The sequence below is a fragment of the Rhea pennata genome, chromosome 22, assembly GCF_028389875.1.
Source record: "Rhea pennata isolate bPtePen1 chromosome 22, bPtePen1.pri, whole genome shotgun sequence".
In the NCBI taxonomy this organism is placed as follows: domain Eukaryota; kingdom Metazoa; phylum Chordata; class Aves; order Rheiformes; family Rheidae; genus Rhea; species Rhea pennata.
The window spans coordinates 9251060-9271861 of NC_084684.1; the positions used below are offsets into that span (position 1 = coordinate 9251060).

General features: G+C 40.3%; 1 protein-coding gene across 7 annotated transcripts in view; it reads left to right on the forward strand.

Annotated features, from left to right (window-relative positions):
- SLC45A1 (solute carrier family 45 member 1) overlaps positions 1-20802 on the forward strand; it is an 87462-nt gene that overhangs the window by 16296 nt on the left and 50364 nt on the right. For 2 of the 7 annotated variants that reach the window (XM_062593254.1, XM_062593255.1), the window contains exon 3: positions 6997-7135. The exons of the other annotated variants lie outside the window; for them this stretch is intronic. The gene's annotated coding sequence lies outside the window, so the exon portion shown is untranslated. The remainder of the gene's footprint in view (positions 1-6996; positions 7136-20802) is intronic. 7 annotated transcript variants of the gene reach the window in all.

Here is a 20802-nt window from a genome sequence, read left to right on the forward strand (position 1 = left end):
TTAGACACTTCTTTCCTGCCTTGTTAATGACTAGAAAAGGTAATTGTGTCAAGTCATCAGAAAGGAAAAGCTTTTCTGAAGAGAGGTAATCAAAGTATTACTTGGATGATGTGATGGTGTTTTTTACATCACTAGTTATATGACTGAGAGTGTCATAGATAGACTTTCACTGCACCTCCAGAGGTGCTTCTGCAGAACTGAAACAATCTCTCACTTTAGTTATTTCAGATGTAGCCTTTATGGGCCCTTTAATGAGGGAATGGTTGGGAAAAGCAAACCAGGCAAAAAGCAGTGCAGAAGGCAGTCTATGAATAAATATTTCCACCCTGAAATTTCTGAAATCTGTCATTGTTCAACAGATAAAAATTCAGAACATCTGCCTTTGCTTATGTACTGACCTCCAAAAATCAGTTGTTGTGTTCCTGTTACCTATTTCCAAAAAATCACAGCTTCTACCTCAAGCAGAATCAAGATGCGCACAGTAGAAGTTAAATTGTGTGTGGTCATTATGTAGACCAAGATAATTTCATATATCTTATTCAGGTCCTTATCTTGTGTTTTGTTTTATGATAGTTGACAGAGTGGATCTGCGTATGAATATTGAGATTAAGAAGTCTGTGCGCTATTCTCTTAGTATAGCGATGCATGCATTATGAGAATGTAAAGAAAATAACAAATAATAAAAATCTGAATTACCTGGAGTTTTGAACGTTATCACCTTGAAGTGAGGGAAGTCAGCTGGAGCATCTATTGATTTGAGGCGAATCATAATGCATACAGAACTCATCAGCATCAGTAGTCTCATTGAACTGATGGTAAATCAGAGCATATGGTGTAGCAGTTGAAAGTTCATGTGCTGATTCATATGCTATATTGCCCAAATTACAAGTAATTACACTTTTTCTATTTTTGCTGTACAGGGGGATGTTGTACAGTCTAGAGTGTTGCAGGGTAGAGAAAGACATGCAGTTTTGCAAGGAAGGGGCAGAAACAATGAGTTTGCAAGGAGCGCCTCTCCATAGGTCAGCAGTGCAGACTCTTGCATTATAATGGCAACAGCAGGCTACTGTGCAGACCTAATGCTAAAATTCAGGCTTATAAAGGGCCAATTACTCAGGCTTTGTATGAATTCACCCTAATACAAGACTTAAGAGGCAAATTAAAGTTATCCACTTGCTTTCAAGTCATCTGCAGAAACTGACGGAGATAGCAAATCTTTCACGCTTCAGGCATATGGAAGTGGTTTGTGATGCAAACATACTACCTGAAGTGGAAATACAGAATGGCTTTTGTGAGTTCTCATGTTTGTACCCTGATTGCATCTCTGTCTGGATGCTGCAGATGCCAGAAGTTTTACATGGGTTTGAAAAGTAGGCACAGAGAGACTGACGAAAGAAGAATCCATTATGGCTGTAGAGCAAGTGCCTTACTGGGAGTACTAGGAGTTGCGAAAGGACATCATTGCCTTCTGCTCTAAACATCCGGGTTCTTTTTTTTTTTTTTTTTTTTCCATGCTAGACACAAAATTGGGTTATATTGACCTTAGATTTGAGCCAGTTTGGCTGTTCTTAGGATATGTCTGTATTTTGCTCTTTTACATTTCAGTCAGAATCTTCCATCATTTTCTGCCTCAATAAAGACTGAGTACAGAGTGATTTAAGTTTGCTCATAAGATTCATCTCAGGTCCCTCTCTCAACAGATGTGTCCTGAGTCTATCCAGGAAAGGACTGTGCTGTTCCTTTATTTTCAAGCCAGTTCAGAACGGGACAGTGTTAGGAGAGAGCTACAAAATTGTTCTAGTGTCAGAATTCACTATAGCTGTAAATGAGGAACATATGTTTACTTCACTGGTCAGATTTATATGAATGCAGTTACATGAGGCAAGTATAGGGCAGAATGAGTGTGTTGCATTTCCAGTCCAGCCAGAAGACCCACAGAAAGGAGGAAACTCATGGGTCAGTAAAGGAGGGCTAAATTAGAGGTTAGTGTATGCAAGTGTCTAGACAGCAAGTACAGACGTACTGCAGAAGTCAGTCTGTCAGGGAGTGGAGAGTCTAGATTAAAAAGCCATTTCAAAGGCATGCTGTTGGGATGGGGTAGTCATGTGCTCAGACTTTTTCAGTACATAAGCATAAGTTGAGTGAGGGAAGAGATCAAAAAAGGACGCAAAGATTGACAGAGATTCTATAACAGCCTAGACCGGAATGGAGCTTGATAAATTAAAAATAGCTTCTTGTTCACACTTGTGTTTTCCTGAAATGGCCACAGCCGCATCTATTTTTTACCATCCATCCTATAGTATTTGAATGCTTCACAGGAATGTTACATTTATACTGCTGATGTAGACATTTTTTACAGCGCTCCTAGGCTGAGTTCATTCTTGATTTTAGGCAGGTACACTGGTCATCAGAAAGCTTAGCTTCATGACTATAATACCCTAGTGGAATACTGTTCTCCCTGGAATTTACTTAATCCACATTAGATTAGCCCATACAGAGGATCCTTTTAGGGCACTGTTGAGACTTTCCAATGAAGGATGTTAGCAGGATCAGTAGAAACAGAGGAACTGCTGTCAGCTGATCAGTTCAGTGTGTGTGTTTTTATGCCCTTTAGGCATAGTGTTTTGCAGAAGTGTGGTGTTTTGCTTAATGACGGTCTAGGGGAAGTTCTTGGAGTCTACCCACCCGCCTGTAGTGTTAGGGTCTAAATCATAGCTGAAGTTCCTTTTCATCCTTTCAAAACACATGTTATGTTCTGTTGCCTTGTTCTATCATCTTTGCTTTACCTTTCTAGTGTACATCTTTTCTCAGTAGAAACATCTTTTTTCTCAGTAGAAACTTTTTTTTTCTCAGTAGAAACATCTTTTCTCAGTGTGCTTTTTCTGCCATCATGATATCATTACATACATGGATGTCTTTCTTGCATGTAATCCAAAACCATGAACCTAGAACCGTGGGATGTATTCACACAGTATTTTGCAGGTAGACATAGGCTTGTGGTGACTGTGGTTCAAAACAACTTGAAGCTATATGAGTACTAGCATAGTGCTTAACTTGAGCTATTACACTCTGCCTTGCAAGTTGGCTTTGCTAAATGGCCAAAGTTAGCTTGCATCTGAAAGCTGCAAAAGATTGTGCAGATGTAACTGCAGCATGTCTTGTCTCTGAAGTTTCCACTGTTTTGCTCCTTGCAAAGAGTATTTCTGATACAGGGGCCTCTGAACTGGTCCTTGCACAAATTTAAGTTTATTAATTTGAGGTCTCGCAAAGTCACAAAGATAAGGGGTATGAATCAGGTCGGTCTGTCTGTCAGTGGAAGGAGCCAGTCCCAGGTGATCTGGTGCACTGCAACACATGGTGTTAAGAGTATATGTCCACTGAGTTGATCTTCAGGCCCAATGTATTGCATGCCCAGTCTGAGATGAATGAAATGTTGTTGTTTGAATGAAATCCATGTTTATCAGTGTGGGGCAGGAGCTCTTGGGAATAACAAAGTATTTTCAGCACCTGTAACTGTTGGGTAGTTTGTATTGGCAAGTCTAGATGTCCTCAGTCTTGCAAAGTCTTCACAATTGGGTAGCAGACTTAACTGAGATTGAGAAGAATGGTACTAGTCAGTTCTTTGCTTTTTCTTTACTTTGTGATTTGCTCTATCATTTTTGCCTATTAAACACAATATCATGGCCTACCGTGGTGTGGCTGATGATCTGTACAAAATAAATAGTAAGTAAACCTGACAGCCTAGAAGTATACTATGCCACTGAAAAATAACCCAGGGAAGCCTGAAGTGCGTTATGTATCAGTTGGGTTTTTAGGAGCTCTTTGAAAGCAGAGAAAGGAGATTTGGTGCATTTTACAAGATTTGAGTGTGGAACAGTGTGAGAATAGGCCTGCCATTGGTCAGACAAGGAGGTAAGATCGAGTAGATCAAGCAAGAAGAGTTTCATGGGGGTAGAGATCAGCTAGTTCTCATTCTGAGCCAGTAATTTCAGCTGAAATCACTCTCTCCCTCTATCTTTCCCTCTATCTCTCCCTCTGTCTCTCCCATCACCCACAGCCTTGGAAAACAGTTCAAGTGTATCACTGTAGAAATTAATAGTTCAGTAACTTGACTCCCAAACAGTATAAAGTTAATTCTCGTATTTGAGATTCTGCCTAAATAGGGAACGGGGAAGGGTACGCAACAGTCTGCTGACCATTTTTATTTTGAGATGTGTGTTTGTATTTTTATTGCTGATCCTTTGCTATAGACAGCCCCATCAAAGTGAGTCTGTGGTGTTGTATTTGGTTCTGTTTCTTGTCACGTCAAATTCTGATACGTTTTTACTATTCATGAATTGTATTTTTAACTCCAGAGCATGAAGTTTGGTTACCTAAGTACATCTTTATGCATACCAATAAAACATTTTTTTTTTCCTGAGAAGCTGAGCACTGTAGAACCTAATGATTTTGCTGGAAAAAAAAAAAATCAACATTTCTGAATTTGAGGTCCTTACCTCTGTCTGCATGTGGAATTGAATAGCTAATATTTAAAAAGTATTTATTTAAAAATATCCTTAAATGTTAGTATCTCTTGTCCCCTGTCTCTATTTCAGGTTATATATTGTGACATAAGTAACCTTTTTGAGGTCTGGAGAAGAAACTAAGGTCATGTCTTTAAAATCAGGCTACCTTAAAACATTTCAAATTGGGCATTTTAGAAATTGAGGTATCAGAATACCTTTTCATTCTTAAACATTTGTGCTATATGAATCTGTATATACACATGCTTTTGTGTATGCATAAATGTTTGCATGCATATATATGTATTTGCGTTTATATAAGACAAAGAGTTCTTACTGCTTAGAGTACTTGTGCATAGCAATTTTGGCTTCAAGGAGATAAGAGAAAAAATGGTGTGGTCACAGTAATTTGCAACAAAGCTTTTGTACACTATTTCACAATCTTTTGATTCTACCAGCTTGTCTCCTGTTTTTGTTGTAGGGTTTTGTTTTCAGTCTTTGCTTTACCAACTAAAAACCATTCCTGGTCTGATTTCTTTGGACAGAAGATGAGTTTTATCTTACTCTTGGATCCAATAGCCACACAGTTGTTCTTTCAGGTCATTGAGAAATATTGCAGGGTGAGCTCCTGTGCCTGGTCCAGATTCCCAAACTTTGTTGCAGGAATTTCCAGCTATCACCAGTGCAGCTGAGCATGGAGGGCAAGTCTGGGGATATCTTGACAGGCAGTTAGTGAAAATCCTGACAGTGAGATGCTTTTACCCATAACTGCATTAGATTGCATTGCTTTATTATGTTCTTTTGAGAGCATTTCTACATCATATGCACTCCATATTTTAATGTTTTGCATGTACTGGATGTACAGTGAAGTCTGACAAAAAGGTGAACTAGAACTTAACGATATAGGAATTGCTATAGAAATAATAATCTGCTTGTAGAAGTGCCAAGCACAAGCACTTGGAAGGTCTTAGTCTGTTGTGTTTAGCATTTTCAAACCTCAAATAAAGATGGAGGGAATTATAAAGACACAAATTAAGGGAATAACCTGATTCTATTTTTTCCAGAAAGAAAACTGAAAAATACTTTATCTTTCTTTGATGCACTGTATTGAACAATGTCAAGGACCTTTTCAAACCCTGACTTGACTTCCCATCTATGTTTAAACTTAAGAAATTTACAAGGGATAATTAAGTAAGGCAATTTGGTTTTTAAGTATATTGGAGGAAAAAAAAGCCCCTCCAAACCCAAAATATTTTACACTTGGTTTGAGGGGCAAATCCAAACGAAGATCTGTTGGAATGAGTAAATATCAGGCGTTTTTATCACATCTTGATTTTAACTAATTTATTTAACTACTACAGTGTTCTGGTGTTTGTTTTGCCATAAACATCACCTAATTATTGATCAACTTGCTGTGAGTACTGTAGACAACTGTATAAGTTTTATTTAGCTTTGGGACATTTGAGTTCTACGTTTTTTATGTGGATTTGTTGTAATGAATTTGAGCTGTTGAAAGTACATGCAACGAGTTAAGTATGATTGAACTGAATTTGCCGTTGAGCTTAAAACATGGGGAAGAAGAAGCATATGTGTGGGAAATATTCCTATTGTGGAGATGGAAGTAGCTCTGCAGAAAGAGAAGTGAGGCGAGGCCTGGGGTTGTAAGGCAGCATATATGTGTGGCTTGTGGCCTAGCCAAGAGCAGGATGTAGGAGTCCAGAAGTTGCTGTAGTCTTGAGACCACGCTTCCTTCCTTCATCGAACTTGTAGTGACTGTACTGGGAGCTATAATTTCTTCAAGGAAATACCTTCTGTTCCTTCCAGACTGCTAAGAGTCTTTATACAGTGAGGACAGAGCAGCTGGTTGTTGATAAGCCAGTATAGCACATTGCAGTTTGTTTAACAGATGTGTGTGGCCCTCATGAAGAAAAAATGGCTAGGCAAGGGAGGCGCTGGTTGAGGTGGCCTTGGTATCAGCATTAATCTCCATTTTTCGTTCCTGGATCACGCTCTGTGTTGTGTTATCCCTCTGTCCTCTGTGCTCCCTCGTCTTTTGCCACTCCTTTGTGGTCATAAACACAGGAAGAATAACATTTCTTTGTAATTTAGCACCTGGGAATCCTATTCCAGATAAACTTTAACATTTCCAGGAAGTCCTAAGTACTTCTGTGTGAAACATAATGAGTTTGTCTTTGTTTTCTCCTTCTCTAATGGGCACTTTCAGTTCTAATAAACCAACACCCACAAACTACGCAGCCACATGATCTTTTCAGTTAATACAAATCATCATTTCCAGTCCAATAGACTGTTAATTGTGCAAACCTGCAACACACCCATAAAGCACCTATCTTAGTTTGTTATGCAATGATGAATCATGAAGGAAACGTGGTGTGTAATTAAATACAATGATGTAAAGATACTACTATGAAGCCAAAATCAAAGTATAAGTGATAATCATCTGTATTAAATGTTTGTTTCTGCATGTTGTTTTCAGAAATTACTTAAATGATAAGTTGCATGTGGCTGCTGCACACAGGTCTGGCATATGTTTTGACAAGTTAAAAAATGACCTGCAAATCTGTAAGCAAGCTGAACAAAGTCTGCTATCAAAATAGTCTTCTGGGGAAGCAAAGGTATGTGACTCAATCTCAGACTTGGCATGCAGGCTCTTTGTAATCCTGGTGTGATCTCGCAAGATTTCTGGTCTTCCTGGAAGCATTAGTTTCAAAATAATGCTTTCATGATTTTTTTGCTGTGATATGGTTTCTAGTAATACACGTCTTATCTTCAAGATACTTGAGTGTCCCCTCACTCTAATATGGAAAGATGCTGTCTGTATATTGATTGAGAACTTTGGGATTATCCAGAGGCCAGGTATTCTGGTGATAGGGAAATTATTTATCTTAAATCCTTTTTTTATAACTTCAACAATAAGCTTTGCTTACAGAGGTGCATACATACAGAGGTTATGTGTGCAAACAGTACTCCTCAAAAAAATTTTTTAGCACTTTCCCAGGCTACTCACTGTATGTGAGAGCATTTGCTGGCTTATTTGCTTGTCTTGAACACAAAAAAAGTGCCAGTGATGACCTCTGGTATATTAATAGTAAACACAGGAAGAATTGTTCTTCTTGTCCATCAGAATGGACAAGTGCGGTAGCTGACAGCAGTTCATCTATGTTGTCTTCTGATGTCAGCTGTCTGGCTCCCAAGTGAAAGTCCATATTTCAGTGGAAAATAAATATATTTGAGAAGCATGTGTACTGGAAGTAATATCCATTCAGAATCAGTGGGGGGTTTATGAGTATTGAGACAGTGTACAAATTGAAGTTTTGAATTTGAATTTTCTCTCTGTGGATTAAACTAAAGCTGAGAGATTTTTATGTGGCAATAAAAATAACATGAGAAATTCCTAATGAGTCAGACCAAACGTCCATCTAGGTCAGCAGTCTGGCTCCTGCCGGAGCAATAGGAAAAGCTACTTCGAGGAAAACTTGCAAACCTGGCCACATTTTGTGGTCCACTCCTTGCATGTTCTTCCGCCAGCAGCCACAGCTGCCGTATCAGGGATGGCAGTGGGTATGTCTGTACCTGATCCCATAGTTTCTGGTTACAGCTCTATTGCCTGTGAATTTCTCTAGTCCCATTTTGAACCTGCTGAGTGTGGCTGCCTCTACAACCACTGGTGGTAGCAAATGCTGGCAGTCCCCTGGTCACTTTTTAAGTGTTCTCTTTTGTATGCTTTAACCTGATTTGCTGCTAGTTTCAGCAAGAGACCCCACTTCTAATATTGCAGGGTCTAGCAAATAACCATGCCTGGTGAAGGTTACACGTTCGGCTTATTTGCTGCCATTATGAAGTTTGTAAGCCTCGATCGTAATACTTAGAGGCTCCTCCAGCCTTCTCCCAGCTTCTTGTCTCCTCGTAAGGCTACCTCCCTTTCATTGTTGAAGTTACCTTTCTCTTTGCCTTTCTTAGCTGTGCCATGTCACCCTTAGTCCAGAGACCAGAGCCACACATGGTACTCAGACATGGGCTTGCCAAGGCTTTTCGTAGTCCCACCCTGTCTCGTTTGCTGTGTCCTTGCTGGAGAGGCCTGACATATTATTGGCTGCTTTTGGCTGCTGCCCCATGTTGAGCTGGTGATTTTGGAGAGCTGTCACATATGACTTTGAGATCCCTTTTCTGAGTTGTAACTTCCAATTCTGTGTTCAGCACTGTTTAAGCTTCGCTTACATTGATTTTCCCAAGATGTGCTAGCTTATACTCTCTGCACTGAAGCTCCTCTACTTTGGAACGCAAGGAAAGGCCGTAGCACTTATTTTCGCTGAAATATAAGAGAAATGACTTTGAAATGTTTCCACGGTTCTTCTGAAGTTCATGTGCTTAGGTAGCCTTGCTCTTACAGAAATTCATCTGAGAAATAGAAACATCCATTACTTGTTTGTGATGACTGTTATTGGTTGGAGGAAAAAGACTGATTGATTTACTTTTTTATTATCCTTCTTTAAGCATATTCAGTGTAAGGAGAGGTTGCTGAGGAATAAAAGTGTGTGCTTGCATTAGGGGGAACATGTAATGAATTTATTTTGAAGTATTTTTCTCTAAGTAGTAGTTAAGGATCCTGTTCCACCTGCTGGGGTCAGGGAGAACTAGCACGATTTGAGTGGTAAGCAGGAGCACAGCTAACAGACTTGCTTTCAGCAGTCAGGCTGTAGTTGTTTGTGACTTGGGGCTTTTTGGTTGTTTTTTTTCTGCGATTTCCCTTGTGATTGTTGGAGGATATTCTTTCTGTATTTAGGCATGGAGATTCTTACATCAGTCTGTATAGTGAGTCAGTTGCAGGTTAGTTTAAAACAAATGGAAATGGCATAAGGGGCAAGCATAACCTGTGATCCTTTGCTTGGTCAGATACTCCTCAAAGGTTAGACCTTGTTTATCTAACTAAAGACTCAAGCATTTCACTACAGAGGTCAGCTGATGGCAGAAGAGTGACTGGCTTTAAGCAGGCTGTGTTCTTCCAGGGTGAACAGTAAAGGTGCTTCTTGGGGGGCACAGGATGGGCTCCTACAAGCTCTGAAGGATTGGTCCAGAAAGCCCTTGTGTCTCTGCATCAGAGGGAGGAAGAGGGACCGGAGCAGGTAGCTGACTGTGACCCTCTTGTTTCTGATGTCATTAGAGTTGACTGCTTCATCCATAACAGATGATGGACAGAAGGCGAAGGATATGTCTGAGGAGCATCACTTTGCCCCATTTTTTATGTGTTTTCCTTTCATGCCTGCTAGTGCACCCAATCAGAGGTAGTATACAGGGCTAGGATTGAGGAAAGCATTATGGCTTATGTAAAAAATATGTATAATGTAAAACAAAATTTACAGTAAAGCATTAGAACACATTGCCAGGTGAGGATAAAATGGATCTTGAGTAGGGAACCCCACTGTAGTATATTCAAAGACCCCTAGGGATACTGCCTCCCCTTTCCTTTTCCTTGTTGAAGAACTGTTGTGCTATACCTGGCACTTTTCCTAGTGCTCTTCAATACATGCTTTAAAATTGTTGTGGACAGTAGGAGAAATCAGACTCAGCCTTAGAGAAGAGATGTTCTTTTTAGTATTGCCTCTTCATTTCTGAGAAACATGAAAGGCAAAACCCCCGTGTGTGAGCCTAATTGGTCTGTAATTCATTTCAGTGCCTGGTGTTTGGGCCAGACAAGTTAGCAGGGATTTATATCCTGCCTCAGAGCTCCAGAATTTCTGTGATTCTCCAGGGTATGGGATATTAAGATGCCAATTTGCTTTTTTTAGAAATGGAGGTGCCTAAAAATTTTCTATGACATTCAGATTATGTTAAGCATATTTAACCACTTGAATTTACAGTTTCTTGTGAATTACTTAAGCTGAACCATCACCATCCGTGCTTGAGAGGAGCTGGAGCAGCTTGCATGTAAATTATGTTCTGGTAGCTGGTGTTTATTTTGTAAGAAAGATATCAACAGTGTTATGTGGCAAGCAGGTGAATAGGAAGAAATGTCATGAGAGTCATTATTTCTTGGTGTCCGAGTGAAAAGACTGGCTTGATAATTCAACTTGATAGCTGAGTAACCCTGAGTTACCTGATGTAAGACTTTACTGCTGAAGTCAGATTTAAGCTAGCTGGGATATCCCAGTCAGTAAAGCTACTTTTTGCTGTAAAGTTGAGTTCTTTTTCCCCTCTAGTGGTAGGGAGGGCCTGTCAGTATTTTCCATATGCTAATACGAATACACCTTGCATTCCTTTAGAGGTGACTTGCACAGCTGTACTGCATCTCTCATCTGCCTGAAGTTGGGTAGAAATTAGCACGTGCCATGGGAGTTGTGATAGTATTGCCTCATAGTAGAAGTTGTGGCTTCATCTACATTGCTTTGTCCCATAGTCTCCAGGGGAGAATCTGAAAACAAATTAGTAGGCTGTTCACGGTGTCTGCTTATGAGGGATTTTTATGATGCTATCTCATACCCTGTGGTAACCTGTGGAAGAGAGGAAGGCAGAAACTCCAGTGCTGCTTTTGGATACACTTTCCTGCAGAGCAGGAAAAGTCCTGAGCCTCCTTCATCTCACGCTGATGAATTCAAGCTGAAAAGGTGACATGGGATCTTTCTTCGTAGGGGTTCTACAGGCCTCCTTAGATCAGCGGGGACTTAGGGAGTCTACTGATGAGGGAATGAGAGGAAGAAATCCCAGGAGGATTTCTGAGCAAAAAGTAGCAAGCTGTTTGAAACATAGGAGGTGGCATGGTGAAGGTGAAAAGTAAAGGGTATGTGAAAGGAACAAGGAGACAAGTAGGAGAGGACAGAAGTCTGACAGATGTTGCTGTGAAAGTTCAGAAACAAAAAGAAGAAACTGCCAGAGCAGGAAAGGAAAAATTTCTGTGGTTGAAAAGATCATTTTGTCATTTGCAACTGATTATAAGGCGAAAAGTTTTCACAAGGAGGCAGTCGAGCATTGGAACAGGTTGCTCAGAGAGGTTATGCAGTCTCCATCCTTGGAAGTTTTCAAGACCAGACTGGATCAAGTCCCAGGCAACCTGGCCTGGCCTCAAGGCTGATGATCCTGCCTAGAATAGGAGGTTGCATAAGAGACCTTGTGAGGTCCTGCACAACTTGAATTGTCCTGTGATCCTATTCATGTTAAAAACAGAAAAACGGAAAACATTAAGAATATGTCCTTGTCCAGCTTGCTTGAATTTCATTTTTTCCAGGTGACTTGCCTGAAATGCATGCACATCATTTGATTTAACAATACTTAAACACAGCAGTTACTTTTTGAATGTTCTCTTCTAAAAAGGATAAGCTGAGGAATTGCATGTATTATTAGTGTCAGATTTTCTTCTGATGAATAAGGCAGTCTTATGATTTCAGAAGAAATGATCTTTCTCAATAAGGAGCTACTGCGTTTCAAGATGGCGAGATTCACAACTGCCAGAATCAATTGCTGATAATATGTCCCAATAATTTGTTTAAAGCCTTGATTTGTCTTTTTTTTAAACAGCTAGCTATTGTCATGGCTAGGGATGTTTATAAACATACTAAGTTACCAAGACATTGTAGACTTTTCTGTTTAAAAGTAAGTTTATGCAAAGAACGGAGTAATCCATGGGGGGAATCCTATAGAGTCTTATTTGGACAAAGCAGTAAGAAAGGAAAGGACATTGCTCACTTGACTGTTCCTTGAATTGAGACAGGAGGGAGGAATGCAGCAAGTGCTTCGCCAAAGGTGAGGCAGCTGCTGAGCTCCCCCCCCCCCCCCCCCCCGAGGAGCTCGAGGCACTTTGCACAGCAGCCTCAGAGCCTGGGGACTGTGAGGAGACTGAATGCTTGCAAGGTGCAGCCTAGCATCTAATTCAGAATTTGGCAGGGATTGTACTGATTGCAGCTCTTGCAAAGCATTAGTATTAGGTGTGTTCCACTGGTGGGGGTGGGAGGGAAGAGGGAGAGGAGAGGGAAAGCTATATATGATTTCTTCTTTGTTGCTAAGATGTCAAAATATCAAAGATACATTCTGGCAGTATGGAAGGGAAAAGGTTAAGCAAAGGTACTGCATATAGTGTCACAGTTACAGCCTCACCTGGGCCTCTGGCCAACAAAGCCAGTATTTCAGGTCCAGTAGGATTCAAAAAGAGGCTAGGCTTCCTCTTAATATATTAGATCTGGCTGCTGTCTTTGAAGAAACTAGCCTGGAGAACAGGAATGAGAGAAAAGCTGGGGGCTGAGTGTCACTTGCACTGCTGTTTTTCTTTGGAAACAGTGAAAATGCCATTGTGCTTTAGCTGCATGTAAGTGAACAAGGAAGATTGTGCCACGTATGTTCTGCTGTGGTTTGGAATAGTGCCCGAGTCCCAGGCACTAACAAGCTTTTGAGGATGATTGCTGGCTCCTGGGACATGTCAACTGTATCTGCAGGGAAAGCCTGGAAGTGCTCTGTGTTGACAATAATGCTGAAATCCCTGCCCACAGTCCTTCCTGAAGGATGATTCTAGCCCCAGGAAGGCTACCTGTGACCAGCAATTTTTACTTTTATTTGGCTAGGCTCTTTCAATGCTGCATTTAAAACACTAGTCATTGTATGTAGGCAGCAGAGTTCCCAGAAAACTTTTTCAGGATGGGTAAGTCCTTGTGGACGGGATGAGGGACGCAAGCTAACTTACTGAGCCATGTTTCTAACTCAGTTACATCTTATCTGCAGTTCAGAGAGGCTGTTCTCTAGAACTCACATTACAGAATTCCTGTGGTACTTCCACAAATGATCTTGTCTCCCTAGCTCTTCTCTCCCCATCACCTGCTGAATTGCTCTTTCCAGAGAATTAATTTTCCCTGCTTGTAAAACTTAATGGCTCGGCCATGTGCAAAGATTATGAAGATATGGGAGCTGGACCTTTATGAAGGTGTGCACTGAGTCTACTAGCAGTGATTGTTCCATAGCAGAGAGAGGTATTTGAAGCCGAGAGGACCAGTTAGACACTGAGTGCAGTGGCTGTTGTTTGCCTCCTTAGCTCAAAGTGGTAGGAATTTGGATAGAAAGGAAACTTGATAGCCAAGTTAGTTTTTTGTCTGTGAGAAAAAAATGTTATCTGTAGGACTTTTTTTGTATCCTTCTGTAAGGAAGCTGATGTTGCCAGTTCACAGGATTAGATGGACCGTTTTTTTCTCGTCCAGAATCTCTCTCTCTTTATTACTAATGGCAATGGAGTTGCTACCTCCTTCTGTGCTTAGGCAGTGACTGACATTTTTTGTCATGGTACTGATAGGAAGTTAGTGCAGTTATTTGTATTGAGCTCAGCGTATAACCTCTGGAGGTGTCACTGCAGGCAGCTTAAGTTTTCTTCAAGGCTTCCCTTTGCTGTGACAAATGTGTCAAATTCAGAAATGTCGTCCTCACCTCACAACCTCTCTAATAGTTAGTGTTTCTCAGAACTGGTAAAGTGATTTCTATAGCTTCAGCCTCTGTTTGCTTGCTCCAGATGATTCTTCAGTAGCTGTACAAAATGATAACAAAAAATGTATGGTGCTTGCCGTGTTTAAACTTTTAATTAGGAGAAAAAGGAAAGGACTCTTTGTGGCCGATTTCTCTGCATGGAATGCTGAAAGGGAAAGCTGGAATGCTTATCTGGCTCCCAGGGGTTCTGGAGACAAATCAGTTCTGTTTCTTATTGACCAAAGAGACTAAGGCAATGAAGTAGTTCTGCAAGGAGTGGTAAGGGAGGGTAGCTCATCTGCTGCTTTGTCAAAATTTGGAAGGGCAAGATGTACTATCTATACTCGCTTCAGCCCTTTCTAAAATGCACTCATGTCTATCAGGGATGAACAATTCAAAGGCCTGAGGTCAAACTGTGCTTGCTTTTATGAAGCTGAAACACTGTCAGGCTAACTGACTGCATCTTCAAGGATTAAAAAAAAAAAAAAAAAAAAAAAAAAAAAAAAAAAAAGCTGAAATCTGCAAAGCTATTAGAGAGGAAGAGAAATTGGTTTATACAAATACAAAGCAAAAATAGGAGATGATCAGCCTCCAGAGATGGAGGGCGTTCTCAGAGGCTCCCTTCTCTGTCTGGAGTGGGAGGTGATGCATATAGCCCTGTGTGTACTAATCAGAAGGGAATTCATTGCTGAGTTGTTTTCTGTTTTCCCTTCTTAGTCTGCTTCCACATCCCTGTAGCAAATACTGGATATCAACATTATGCAGGAACTGCAGCTTCACTCATGTGTGACTCACAAGATATTGCAGTGCACCTACCTATGTAAGAGCTGGCCAGATGTCACTGCTCCTCTGCAAAGAGCTGCTAAGCACACGCAGGTAGTGAGAGTCATTTAAAATTTATTTAGCGAGTGAAGTTGCTTGCTGGCAAATAAGAAACTGCTCTGAGGGACTGAGTTTTAATTTTAATTCGTATTTGTTCCTTGTTCATTTAAACTGTAGTTCCCATAGGCAGAGATGGACATTCCCTTGGCAATGGGTCCAAGTGTATTACTGTATCAAAAGAGTGTAATGGGAGATTCCTATGGAGTGCCACAATTCCATTGCTATGGAATGCACCTAAAATGGATTTGGGAAGAAACAAGAGCATTCAGTTTGCAAAGAATCAGGTGTCTGAATTGCAGATCACATAACCAAGGCTTCTGTTTGTCTTGATAATATGCTTTTTTCTGTTTTGCTTTTTTCATAAGGATTTCTTCCATGGAGTCATCTTGAATAAGCTTGCCTGCTGCGAGTGTTATGGACTCACTAGAATTTCAGTCTTTTTGTTGCCTTAGTGATCCATGCAGGGAAATATAGCACTGGGAAGACTGGTGGAGTAATCCTGTGTGTTTGTGTTTTGTCTAGAGAGGAAGTGTTACTGAATTGTCATTTTACAGTTACAAATTCTTATGAGTGTTCATTGAGAGCTACTGTATCTAGTGACTGAGACAAGTAATAACCTGATGAGTGTTTTCTTGGCAGAAAATACGCACCATTCTAGCTGGAACATTTTGTCTGCTGCTTGACCAATACTTGGTGCGTAGACAAAGCATGCCCAGCTCAAGCAGTACCCTGTATATTGTGCCTTTTTGGAGACGTTAACTACCTTGTGCTTGACTCCTTTGTGGGTTTTGTTTTTTGAACTGGTTCTGACTTCCTTTATTCAAAACAAAATGAAACCCACACCGAACCCCTTTTTCTTAGCCTTATCAGTGAGACAGACATTCATCTAAACGTTGACTGAGTCCATTTTAATGTCCATATTAAGTTCAGTTGGCAATTCCTGTGAGGTAAAGACCTGTAGGAGAAAAATTGGTGGATGTGTGCCTTGGATACAATATTGAGATGTTATGGGTAGGTCTGGCGTTCATCTGCAGTGCCTCCTGCTTGAAGGAGAGGCTTTCAGAAGCATCTCCCAAGACAGCAGGTTTTGGGGTCTGTTTTTTAGCAGAAACACTGACAAAACCACATTTCCAATCATGTAGCCTTCCATGGCATTTGTAATCAGTGGATTTAATAGGGGATTGAGAATGAATTCTGAGGCAAAATACTTACTGGTTGTGTATGACCAGGCTGGTTAACTCAAACATTTCAGATGTCTTCAAGTGAGGGTTGGCTGGTTAGAGAAACAGCGCAGAAGTGCATGCAGTTTAATGGACAGGTGCATGTGAACAAGAAGAAACACAGACCATGGAACTCCCATTGATTAGGGCACTCTTGGATGAGTCCTTGACTAGTAGGGATGTATCCAGGATCACAGGCAGGCTGATAGTATTTGCCCAGTTTGGGAAATGTTGGCTTGTAGGGGAAGAATATAAAAAGGAGGGTTACACAGAGCAGTAAGAGGTGCCAAGTCTCTCTTGTTCATGAGTCACCAAGACAGTGGCACCTAGTACTTACTGCCCTGTGACTAATGCAGGGGTTATTCCCAAGTGTTCAAAGAATATTGGAGGTTACTAGTTCAGATTTTTAACACATTACATCATTTTGTTGCAATGATGACTCTTTTGGTCAGTTTATTTAGCAGGTAAACAGTGGTAAGTGAGGGCACTATAACAAGGTATACCTGTACTGCAGCAGTACAGTCTGCTCTTTGTTCCAGTTATTCCTTGATAAGGTTTATCTCCTTTCCCAGAGACAGACAGCACAGCAGTACCTGCAGGCAGGCAATGAGTCTTAAACAGAGAACCAGCTTGCTGGGGGGAGGGAGGGGCAGGGAATGATAATTATAGAAGAAAGATTTAAAGTCAGTAACTTTTCAGAATCAATTTATGTTATTATTTACTGTTTTGTCTTTGAGCAGGTCATTCAAGCCTAGTTTACCAGGTCTTTGTTGGGTCTATGCAAATACAGAACAAAAGAGATCTCTACTCAAAAAGCTCATAATTTATTAATAGAGATGAATGGCCCTGGAAATAAAGGCAATAGAACCATCTAACAGGCTTACTGCTTACAGAGACTTCTGTCACTGGTGCTGTTAAGACGTTACACCTGACTTTGCTGATCACTTCAGCCATCGCTACTTAAGCTGGCTGGCAACGTCCCTCTGTTTGACCGGTTCTGCATTAATTGCAGTCCACTTTGCATTCTGAGGCAAAAGGTAGAAGTCACTACACTTGTGACTGATTTCTTTCGTATGAATTAAGCTAAATGCAGTGACCTCATATCATTGAGCCCTCAGTTTTGTCTGTGGTATTGATGCTGTTAGTGTTTAAATGGTTTGGAGTTCTTAGAGGCAAGGCACCTGCAGCTGTCTCTAGACATGGTCCACATAAGTAATTAACACTGTATACCATATAAAGAACTTGGCACCAGAAGCCTTTCCTAAAACAGAAGAGTTTTTTTTTTTTTTTTTTTTTTTTTTTTTTTTTTTTTGTGAATAAAGAGGTGCATTACCTCCTGAAATCTCGTTTTTGTATGACTGTATGTGCAGGAAGCATCATCTGTATCTGTAAAGCAGTATGCCTTAGGCAGAACGGAGAGGAAAGAAGAAAGCCTGGAAGAGTCTTCAGGTACAACATAGGCGTTCTGGCGGTAGTTTGTGCCTAAATATCAAAATTTTTCTGACTGTGGTATAGACATAGTATTACCCAGCAAAAACAAGTGGATAAAGGTGGTTCTAATGTCTTATTTTTTTCCCTAGCTATCTAGTCTTTCATGACGCTGTCTGTCACAGACATCAGGAACAGCACCTTGCCTGTAGTAGTAATAAGCACTTACATCACAAAGAAAACAATTACCCGATCACATATTTGCAGAGAGGTGGGATTCTCATATGGCAAGGCACGCCTGAGAAACAGCAAGAGAATGACACTAAATATTTCGTGTTTCTTGTTCAAATCTTTTCACTTATAAAAATATTCACTTTCTTGCGTATTTTAGTTACCTATCATGCAAGTTCCCGGTACAATGACACTGAGTGTTTACAGACGTTCAGTAAGACTTTGAAATAAATGGTTTTGAAATGCAGAGTACTTTTTACCATGGGCAGAACACTGTATGTAGAACATAGGCCCCAGGGTGTATGAGCTAGTCCTGCATCCCCAGGTGGGTGACAGCAGGTTCTAGACACAGTTAAAAAAAATGTTAAAGGGATTCCATGTATTATTATTACTATTTTTTTAAGCTTGCCCCTTCTAGTACTACCTGCACTTGAGTTTGCTGGTGCAAGGTACCACGTTTCAAAGGGTACACAACTAAGTACAGATGGAGGTTTCCCATATGCCATAATGTGCTAAATCAACATGAGGAATATTCCCAATCCTGAAGCAAAAAGAAGCTGCCTTACTTTTAGTCTCACTAGTGACATAATTGAGTTTGATCTAAGCATATAGCTATTCAAAATTGAAGATGTTTTTACTGCATTATCACTTAAATTGCTTAGCATGTTTTTGTAGGTTATAATAAAACCATCTTCCCCTCTCGCAAGAAGCAAGTATATTTTGGAGCCTTCTACAGTGGGAGAATGTAATATTCTTTCTAAAGGGTATACGGTAGTCAGGTGGAACAAATTTAACTGCTTTGGTCTTTTCTGTCAGGAGCTGGGGGGCTTCATTGTTGATAAAACCTTAGTCCCACTAAGTCACTCTAACTTCTCAAACTTGGCAGGCATTATAAGCATATCTATGTTCAGGAGTTGCCAGCAGAATTTTGTGCTGCAGCCTTCTTGAAGTTCAAACCTCTGCATCAGATGATCCTTCCTGTCTATTGCCCCTGCACAGTAACTGGCCTGCAATAGGCCACTTTAACTCATATGTCATTGATAGATTGCTCCGGGCACACATCTTAATGTCACTTTTGGTGTTGTCTTGTCATATAGTTACAGATACCACTCAGTGTCTTACAGCAGGAAGCTGCAATCTATAAAGATTTGCAAATACAGCAATCATGGTCAATCACTTGATCTAAAAATGGTGATGGCATTAGGCCTTTGTTGAGAGGGTTGGGGTAGACAGGTTTGATAATAGGGGCTAAGTCTAGAAGTCTCTTGTATTAGTGAAAATCATACCTTAGCGATTATTATGCCAGATCAGACTGTAATAAAAGATGCATGTTAGGATAATTCTGTCCTAAAGTCCGCATGGCAGGATGAAGGTGGATGTGATATACTTGAATGCATTTCTGCTACTGCTTTCTTAATATCAGGCGCCTATGTGTCTAACTGGAACAACTGTGTCTACTTAGCTTGTATTGCCTGCAGAAAAGCAGGGCATGAGAGCATTTAAGTCGTATTTTTATTCTCAGTTACAAATGTGTGCTTCATGATACAAAATATGCTGTACTTCACAGGAGAGGGAAGACATTCTCTTTTTTGCTTCATTCATTATACCTTGTAGTTTGTGTTACTGTCCTGTGCTATCACTTAGATTCAGGCAAGGTAAACTTCATTCAGAAGGACTCCGATTTTAGAACTATTTACGCATAGATTAGAGGAACTGATTTAATCTGAGCTAATACTGCTAAGACACTGTTATGGAACTGGAAGACCAGGGGCATTTTAGAAGACTGATTTCCTATTCTTGCTCCAAAACCTATCATCCCCAGATTATCTGGGGAAGTCTAATTCACTGAACTAGTTGATTTGCTGTTCCTCAGCTTAGAAGATGCTTTAGAAAGCTACGTTCTCTGCACGATTTTGTTGTCAGATACAGGATTTTCTCCCTGATATGGAAAGAAATGCTGTTAGAACAGGAGCTGAAGGCACTGCTGATTCATTTACATTACATGCCTCTTGCGCTCTGAACTCACTCAGCACAAGCAAAATTCTGCTGCTGTCTGCTGCTGCCCCACCCTATCCAGGCCTTCTAGAAAATATCCTCCTGTAAGAAGTCTTTGCCTTCTAATCTCCTTAGCAAACTCAAAGAGCTGGTAGTTTTTTGCTGAAGGGTTATCTTCCTTATATCCTATATATATATGTGTGTGTGTGTATATATAATATATATATATATATATATATATATATATATTTTGCTGAAGGGTTATCTTCCTTATATCCTACATATTCCTATCCTTATATTGTAGGATAACCTTCCCAGCAGCAAGACCGGTAGCAAAATGATTTATTTTTATTTTTATTTATTTTTTTTAATGAATGTCCAAAGCTCAGCAGATAATATTGAACATTAGGAAGCTAGCAGACACAAGCATATGAATCCTGCTTGCATGGCAATGACTCTCATGAAAGACAGCAGGAGACTAAGACTCCATGTCTTCCTAGAGAGAAGATCTGTGTGTTGTTATTGCCAGTGAGCTGTGAGAACGTATCTTGAAGTCGTCATTAGAACTTCTCCCAAACGAATGGAAGTTTTCTGAGTCTGACATTTTTTTTTCCCCCCATGTGAATACATATGCAGTAACCTTTATAGTTGACAATAATAAGTCTTTGTTTTCTAGGGGATGTTTTTTGTTTGTTTTTTGCTTGTTTGTTGTTGCTTTTCTTTCCTTGTTCAAGATTGTCGGGAATCTTAGGGAACACAGAGAAAGTGCTGATTACTCAGGGTGTAGAAATTTCAGTGAGATTACGCAATCACAAAACACCATGACAAGAACAGTGCAGACACTTCCAGATCCTGCTTCCCCAATCATCCAGGTCAGGTACATAAAACAAAGTATGTTCTGTCTATCTTCTGGCTTGAATATTGCTTTGCTGCCTACAGAAATGAAGAAGGGTGGAAAATGAATTGCTAGCACATGCCCCGCTCTTACTTCAAGGTAGGGTCAAATTGTGGTTGGAGCAAGCACCCAATGAGACTTAGCTTGGCTGTTGCAGATTTTGCTCCACATGTTTAAAGTAAGGCCCTTTAGGTACCTG